The following is an 8540-nucleotide window of genomic DNA, read 5'->3' as shown; positions in this document are numbered from 1 at the left end:
GGCCTGCCGCCCTGGGCAGAGAGCCATGTTCATATCAGACCATGTGTTTGGATCAGAACTCGCTGGAATCTGAGCCTGTAAATGATCTTCCGCTCCGGTTCCGGTTGTATTTCTGCTCTCTGGGAATCAGATGATCATGTCCTCCACCTGAGCAGCGCCAACGCCCCTACCTCTCTCTCTCTCCTCTCTCTCTCTCTCTCTCTCTCTCTCCTCTCTCTCTCTCTCTTCTCTCTCTCTCTCTCTCTCTCTCCTCTCTCTCTTCTCTCTCTCTTCTCTCTCTCCTCTCTCTCCTCTCTTCTCTCTGTCTCTCTCCTCTCTCTCTCTCTCCTCTCTCTCTCTCTCTCTCCTCTCTCTCTCTCTCTCTCTCTCCTCTCTCTCTCTCTCTCTCTCTCTCTTTCTCTCTCTCTCTCTCTCCTCCAGCTCCGCCTGCCTCCTGCTGGCGGGGAGACGCGCCGCTCGGAGCCGCTCACTGCTGTCGCCTCGGATTGAATTTCTGCTCGGAGGTTTTCCGGCTCCGGTCCGCAGAGCCGCTCTTTGCCTGGAAGTTTCCCAGCGCGGAGCTGCATGGAGCGGCTCTAGGAGGAGCCGCAGCCCGGAGAGGAGGGACCAGTCCAGGCCGAACAGGAACCAGAACCACGGTCAAGGTGAGCATCACTGGGATCTTCTGTTTCCCCTCAGCGAACAGAAAATGCTCCAGAGATTCTTTCACCTGTTTCTGTGGTTTAAAGCAACGTGAAGATTTGATTTGCACTTTATTTTAATTTGCTCCAGTCAGAATAAGAGTCAGAATAAAGAGTCAGAGTAAAGAATTAGAGTAAAGAGTCAGAGTAAAGAGTCAGAGTAAAGTCAGAGTAAAGAATTAGAGTAAAGAGTCAGAATAAAGAATCAGAGTAAAGAGTCAGAATAAAGAGTCAGAGTAAAGAGTCAGAATAAAGAATCAGAATAAAGAGTCAGAGTAAAGAATTAGAGTAAAGAGTCAGAGTAAAGAGTCAGAGTAAAGAGTCAGAATAAAGAATCAGAATAAAGAGTCAGAATAAAGAGTCAGAGTAAAGAGTCAGAATAAAGAATCAGAATAAAGAGTCAGAATAAAGAGTCAGAATAAAGAGTCAGAGTAAAGAATTAGAGTAAAGAGTCAGAATAAAGAATCAGAATAAAGAGTCAGAATAAAGAATCAGAATAAAGAGTCAGAATAAAGAGTCAGAGTAAAGAGTCAGAGTAAAGAATTAGAGTAAAGAGTCAGAGTAAAGAGTCAGAGTAAAGAATCAGAATAAAGAGTCAGAATAAAGAGTCAGAGTAAAGAGTCAGAGTAAAGAATTAGAATAAAGAGTCAGAGTAAAGAGTCAGAGTAAAGATCAGAATAAAGAATCAGAATAAAGAGTCAGAATAAAGAATCAGAGTAAAGAGTCAGAGTAAAGAGTCAGAGTAAAGAGTCAGAATAAAGAATCAGAATAAAGAGTCAGAATAAAGAATCAGAATAAAGAATCAGAATAAAGAGTCAGAGTAAAGAGTCAGAGTAAAGAGTCAGAATAAAGAATCAGAATAAAGAGTCAGAATAAAGAGTCAGAGTAAAGAGTCAGAGTAAAGAATCAGAATAAAGAGTCAGAATAAAGAGTCAGAGTAAAGAGTCAGAGTAAAGAATTAGAATAAAGAGTCAGAGTAAGAGTCAGAGTAAAGAGTCAGAATAAAAATCAGAATAAAGAGTCAGAATAAAGAATCAGAGTAAAGAGTCAGAGTAAAGAGTCAGAGTAAAGAGTCAGAATAAAGAATCAGAATAAAGAGTCAGAATAAAGAATCAGAATAAAGAATCAGAATAAAGAGTCAGAGTAAAGAGTCAGAATAAAGAATCAGAATAAAGAGTCAGAATAAAGAGTCAGAGTAAAGAGTCAGAGTAAAGAATTAGAGTAAAGAGTCAGAGTAAAGAGTCAGAATAAAGAGTCAGAGTAAAGAATTAGAGTAAAGAGTCAGAGTAAAGAGTCAGAGTAAAGAGTCAGAATAAAGAGTCAGAATAAAGAGTCAGAGTAAAGAGTCAGAGTAAAGAATTAGAGTAAAGAGTCAGAGTAAAGAGTCAGAATAAAGAGTCAGAATAAAGAATCAGAATAAAGAGTCAGAATAAAGAATCAGAATAAAGAGTCAGAGTAAAGAGTCAGAATAAAGAATCAGAATAAAGAGTCAGAATAAAGAATCAGAATAAAGAGTCAGAGTAAAGAGTCAGAGTAAAGAATTAGAGTAAAGAGTCAGAGTAAAGAGTCAGAGTAAAGAGTCAGAATAAAGAATCAGAATAAAGAGTCAGAATAAAGAATCAGAGTAAAGAGTCAGAGTAAAGAGTCAGAGTAAAGAGTCAGAATAAAGAATCAGAATAAAGAGTCAGAATAAAGAATCAGAGTAAAGAGTCAGAGTAAAGAGTCAGAGTAAAGAGTCAGAATAAAGAATCAGAATAAAGAGTCAGAATAAAGAATCAGAGTAAAGAGTCAGAGTAAAGAGTCAGAGTAAAGAGTCAGAATAAAGAATCAGAATAAAGAGTCAGAATAAAGAAGAGTAAAGAGTCAGAGTAAAGAGTCAGAGTAAGAGTCAGAGTAAAGAATTAGAGTAAAGAGTCAGAGTAAAGAGTCAGAATAAAGAGTCAGAGTAAAAAATCAGAATAAAGAATCAGAATAAAGAGTCAGAATAAAGAATCAGAATAAAGAGTCAGAGTAAAGAGTCAGAGTAAAGAATTAGAGTAAAGAGTCAGAGTAAAGAGTCAGAGTAAAGAGTCAGAGTAAAGAATTAGAGTAAAGAGTCAGAGTAAAGAGTCAGAATAAAGAGTCAGAGTAAAGAATTAGAATAAAGAGTCAGAGTAAAGAGTCAGAGTAAAGAATTAGAGTAAAGAGTCAGAGTAAAGAATTAGAATAAAGAGTCAGAGTAAAGAGTCAGAGTAAAGAATTAGAGTAAAGAATTAGAATAAAGATCAGAATAAAGAGTCAGAGTAAAGAATTAGAGTAAAGAGTCAGAATAAAGAGTCAGAGTAAAGAGTCAGAGTAAAGAATTAGAGTAAAGAGTCAGAGTAAAGAATTAGAATAAAGAATCAGAATAAAGAGTCAGAGTAAAGAATCAGAATAAAGAGTCAGAGTAAAGAATCAGAATAAAGAGTCAGAGTAAAGAATTAGAATAAAGAGTCAGAGTAAAGAATTAGAGTAAAGAGTCAGAATAAAGAGTCAGAGTAAAGAATCAGAATAAAGAGTCAGAGTAAAGAGTCAGAATAAAGAGTCAGAGTAAAGAGTCAGAATAAAGAATCAGAATAAAGAGTCAGAGTAAAGAATTAGAATAAAGAGTCAGAATAAAGAGTCAGAATAAAGAATCAGAATAAAGAGTCAGAGTAAAGAATCAGAATAAAGAGTCAGAGTAAAGAATTAGAATAAAGAGTCAGAGTAAAGAGTCAGAGTAAAGAATTAGAGTAAAGAGTCAGAATAAAGAGTCAGAATAAAGAGTCAGAGTAAAGAGTCAGAATAAAGAGTCAGAGTAAAGAATCAGAATAAAGAGTCAGAGTAAAGAATTAGAGTAAAGAGTCAGAATAAAGAGTCAGAGTAAAGAATCAGAATAAAGAGTCAGAGTAAAGAGTCAGAGTAAAGAATTAGAATAAAGAGTCAGAGTAAAGAGTCAGAGTAAAGAATTAGAATAAAGAGTCAGAGTAAAGAGTCAGAGTAAAGAATCAGAATAAAGAGTCAGAATAAAGAATCAGAATAAAGAGTCAGAGTAAAGAATCGGAATAAAGAGTCAGAGTAAAGAGTCAGAATAAAGAGTCAGAATAAAGAATCAGAATAAAGAGTCAGAATAAAGAATCAGAATAAAGAGTCAGAGTAAAGAATTAGAGTAAAGAGTCAGAATAAAGAGTCAGAGTAAAGAATCAGAATAAAGAGTCAGAGTAAAGAGTCAGAGTAAAGAATTAGAATAAAGAGTCAGAGTAAAATTAGAATAAAGAGTCAGAATAAAGAGTCAGAATAAAGAGTCAGAGTAAAGAATCGGAATAAAGAGTCAGAGTAAAGAATTAGAGTAAAGAGTCAGAGTAAAGAGTCAGAGTAAAGAATCAGAATAAAGAGTCAGAGTAAAGAATTAGAGTAAAGAGTCAGAGTAAAGAATTAGAGTAAAGAGTCAGAGTAAAGAATTAGAATAAAGAGTCAGAGTAAAGAATCAGAGTAAAGAGTCAGAATAAAGAGTCAGAGTAAAGAATCAGAATAAAGAGTCAGAGTAAAGAATTAGAGTAAAGAGTCAGAGTAAAGAATTAGAATAAAGAGTCAGAATAAAGAGTCAGAGTAAAGAGTCAGAGTAAAGAGTCAGAGTAAAGAATTAGAGTAAAGAGTCAGAGTAAAGAATTAGAATAAAGAGTCAGAGTAAAGAGTCAGAGTAAAGAATTAGAGTAAAGAGTCAGAATAAAGAGTCAGAGTAAAGAGTCAGAGTAAAGAATTAGAATAAAGAGTCAGAGTAAAGAATCAGAATAAAGAGTCAGAGTAAAGAGTCAGAGTAAAGAATTAGAATAAAGAGTCAGAATAAAGAGTCAGAATAAAGAGTCAGAGTAAAGAATCGGAATAAAGAGTCAGAGTAAAGAATTAGAGTAAAGAGTCAGAGTAAAGAGTCAGAGTAAAGAATTAGAGTAAAGAGTCAGAGTAAAGAATTAGAGTAAAGAGTCAGAGTAAAGAGTCAGAGTAAAGAATTAGAGTAAGAGTCGGAATAAAGAGTCAGAGTAAAGAGTCAGAGTAAAGAGTCAGAGTAAAGAATTAGAATAAAGAGTCAGAATAAAGAGTCAGAGTAAAGAATTAGAGTAAAGAGTCAGAGTAAAGAGTCAGAGTAAAGAATTAGAATAAAGAGTCAGAATAAAGAGTCAGAATAAAGAATCAGAATAAAGAGTCAGAGTAAAGAATTAGAATAAAGAGTCAGAATAAAGAGTCAGAATAAAGAGTCAGAGTAAAGAATCAGAATAAAGAGTCAGAGTAAAGAATTAGAGTAAAGAGTCAGAGTAAAGAGTCAGAGTAAAGAATTAGAATAAAGAGTCAGAGTAAAGAGTCAGAGTAAAGAGTCAGAGTAAAGAATTAGAATAAAGAGTCAGAGTAAAGAATCGGAATAAAGAGTCAGAGTAAAGAGTCAGAATAAAGAATCAGAATAAAGAGTCAGAGTAAAGAATTAGAGTAAAGAGTCAGAGTAAAGAGTCAGAGTAAAGAATTAGTAAGAGTCAGAGTAGAGTCAGAGTAAAGAATTAGAGTAAAGAGTCAGAGTAAAGAATTAGAGTAAAAGAGTCAGAGTAAGAGTCAGAGTAAAGAATTAGAGTAAAGAGTCAGAGTAAAGAGTCAGAGTAAGAATTAGAATAAAGAGTCAGAGTAAAGAATCGGAGTAAAGAGTCAGAGTAAAGAGTCAGAATAAAGAATCAGAATAAAGAGTCAGAGTAAAGAATTAGAGTAAAGAGTCAGAGTAAAGAGTCAGAGTAAAGAATTAGAGTAAAAGAGTCAGAGTAAAGAGTCAGAGTAAAGAGTCAGAGTAAAGAATTAGAGTAAAGAGTCAGAGTAAAGAGTCAGAGTAAAGAATTAGTAAAGAGTCAGAGTAAAGAGTCAGAGTAAAGAATTAGAATAAAGAGTCAGAGTAAAGAATCGGAGTAAAGAGTCAGAGTAAAGAGTCAGAGTAAAGAATTAGAGTAAAGAGTCAGAATAAAGAGTCAGAGTAAAGAGTCAGAATAAAGAGTCAGAGTAAAGAGTCAGAGTAAAGAATTAGAATAAAGAGTCAGAGTAAAGAGTCAGAGTAAAGAGTCAGAGTAAAGAATTAGAGTAAAGAGTCAGAGTAAAGAATTAGAGTAAAGAGTCAGAATAAAGAGTCAGAGTAAAGAGTCAGAGTAAAGAATTAGAGTAAAGAGTCAGAATAAAGAGTCAGAGTAAAGAATTAGAATAAAGAGTAAGAGTAAAGAATTAGAATAAAGAGTCAGAATAAAGAGTCAGAGTAAAGAATTAGAATAAAGAGTCAGAATAAAGAGTCAGAGTAAAGAATTAGAATAAAGAGTCAGAGTAAAGAGTCAGAGTAAAGAATTAGAGTAAAGAGTCAGAATAAAGAGTCAGAGTAAAGAATTAGAATAAAGAGTCAGAGTAAAGAATCAGAATAAAGAGTCAGAGTAAAGAGTCAGAGTAAAGAATTAGAGTAAAGAGTCAGAATAAAGAGTCAGAGTAAAGGAATTAGAGTAAAGAGTCAGAGTAAAGAGTCAGAGTAAAGAGTCAGAGTAAAGAATTAGAATAAAGAGTCAGAGTAAAGAATCGGAGTAAAGAGTCAGAGTAAAGAGTCAGAATAAAGAATCAGAATAAAGAGTCAGAGTAAAGAATTAGAGTAAAGAGTCAGAGTAAAGAGTCAGAGTAAAGAATTAGAGTAAAGAGTAAGAGTAAGTCAGAGTAAAGAATTAGAGTAAAGAGTCAGAGTAAAGAATTAGAGTAAAGAGTCAGAGTAAAGAGTCAGAGTAAAGAATTAGAGTAAAGAGTCAGAGTAAAGAGTCAGAGTAAAGAATTAGAATAAAGAGTCAGAGTAAAGAATCGGAGTAAAGAGTCAGAGTAAAGAGTCAGAATAAAGAATCAGAATAAAGAGTCAGAGTAAAGAATTAGAGTAAAGAGTCAGAGTAAAGAGTCAGAGTAAAGAATTAGAGTAAAGAGTCAGAGTAAAGAGTCAGAGTAAAGAGTCAGAGTAAAGAATTAGAGTAAAGAGTCAGAGTAAAGAGTCAGAGTAAAGAATTAGAGTAAAGAGTCAGAGTAAAGAGTCAGAGTAAAGAATTAAATAAAGAGTCAGAGTAAAGAATCGGAGTAAAGAGTCAGAGTAAAGAGTCAGAGTAAAGAATCAGAGTAAAGAGTCAGAATAAAGAGTCAGAGTAAAGAATTAGAATAAAGAGTCAGAATAAAGAATCAGAATAAAGAGTCAGAGTAAAGAGTCAGAGTAAAGAATTAGAATAAAGAGTCAGAGTAAAGAGTCAGAGTAAAGAGTCAGAGTAAAGAATTAGAATAAAGAGTCAGAGTAAAGAATTAGAGTAAAGAGTCAGAATAAAGAGTCAGAGTAAAGAGTCAGAGTAAAGAATTAGAATAAAGAGTCAGAGTAAAGAATTAGAATAAAGAGTCAGAGTAAAGAGTCAGAGTAAAGAATTAGAGTAAAGAGTCAGAATAAAGAGTCAGAGTAAAGAATTAGAATAAAGAGTCAGAGTAAAGAATCAGAATAAAGAGTCAGAGTAAAGAGTCAGAGTAAAGAATTAGAATAAAGAGTCAGAATAAAGAGTCAGAGTAAAGAGTCAGAATAAAGAGTCAGAGTAAAGAGTCAGAGTAAAGAATTAGAATAAAGAGTCAGAATAAAGAGTCAGAATAAAGAGTCAGAGTAAAGAATCGGAGTAAAGAGTCAGAGTAAAGAATTAGAATAAAGAGTCAGAGTAAAGAATTAGAATAGAGTCAGAGTAAAGAGTCAGAGTAAAGAATTAGAATAAAGAGTCAGAATAAAGAGTCAGAGTAAAGAGTCAGAGTAAAGAGTCAGAGTAAAGAGTCAGAGTAAAGAGTCAGAGTAAAGAATTAGAATAAAGAGTCAGAATAAAGAGTCAGAATAAAGAGTCAGAGTAAAGAATCGGAGTAAAGAGTCAGAGTAAAGAATTAGAGTAAAGAGTCAGAGTAAAGAGTCAGAGTAAAGAATTAGAGTAAAGAGTCAGAGTAAAGAGTCAGAGTAAAGAATTAGAATAAAGAGTCAGAGTAAAGAATCGGAGTAAAGAGTCAGAGTAAAGAGTCAGAATAAAGAATCAGAATAAAGAGTCAGAGTAAAGAATCAGAATAAAGAGTCAGAATAAAGAATCAGAATAAAGAGTCAGAATAAAGAGTCAGAGTAAAGAATTAGAGTAAAGAGTCAGAGTACAGAGTCAGAGTAAAGAATCAGAATAAAGAGTCAGAGTAAAGAATCAGAATAAAGAGTCAGAGTAAAGAATTAGAGTAAAGAGTCAGAATAAAGAGTCAGAGTAAAGAGTCAGAGTAAAGAGTCAGAGTAAAGAATTAGAGTAAAGAGTCAGAGTAAAGAATTAGAATAAAGAGTCAGAATAAAGAATCAGAGTAAAGAGTCAGAGTAAAGAGTCAGAGTAAAGAATTAGAGTAAAGAGTCGGAATAAAGAGTCAGAGTAAAGAGTCAGAGTAAAGAGTCAGAGTAAAGAATTAGAATAAAGAGTCAGAGTAAAGAGTCAGAGTAAAGAATTAGAGTAAAGAGTCAGAATAAAGAGTCAGAGTAAAGAGTCAGAGTAAAGAATTAGAATAAAGAGTCAGAGTAAAGAATTAGAATAAAGAGTCAGAGTACAGAGTCAGAGTAAAGAATTAGAATAAAGAGTCAGAATAAAGAGTCAGAATAAAGAGTCAGAGTAAAGAATCGGAGTAAGAGTCAGAGTAAAGAATTAGAGTAAAGAGTCAGAGTAAAGAGTCAGAGTAAAGAATTAGAGTAAAGAGTCAGAGTAAAGAGTCAGAGTAAAGAGTCAGAGTAAAGAGTCAGAGTAAAGAATTAGAATAAAGAGTCAGAATAAAGAGTCAGAATAA

The 8540-nt window shown here is 33.7% G+C and overlaps 1 pseudogene; it reads left to right on the top strand.

Moving 5' to 3' along the window:
- The first annotated feature begins 639 nt into the window (after positions 1-639).
- The window catches only part of LOC129352159 (SH3 and multiple ankyrin repeat domains protein 2-like), a 161197-nt pseudogene continuing 153296 nt past the window's right edge, over positions 640-8540 (top strand).

Source organism: Poeciliopsis prolifica, unplaced genomic scaffold, assembly GCF_027474105.1.
Source record: "Poeciliopsis prolifica strain line A6 unplaced genomic scaffold, Auburn_PproV2 SCAFFOLD073, whole genome shotgun sequence".
NCBI lineage: Eukaryota > Metazoa > Chordata > Actinopteri > Cyprinodontiformes > Poeciliidae > Poeciliopsis > Poeciliopsis prolifica.
Note: the sequence above shows the minus strand (reverse complement) of the source record. Positions and strands in the feature narration are given on the sequence as shown.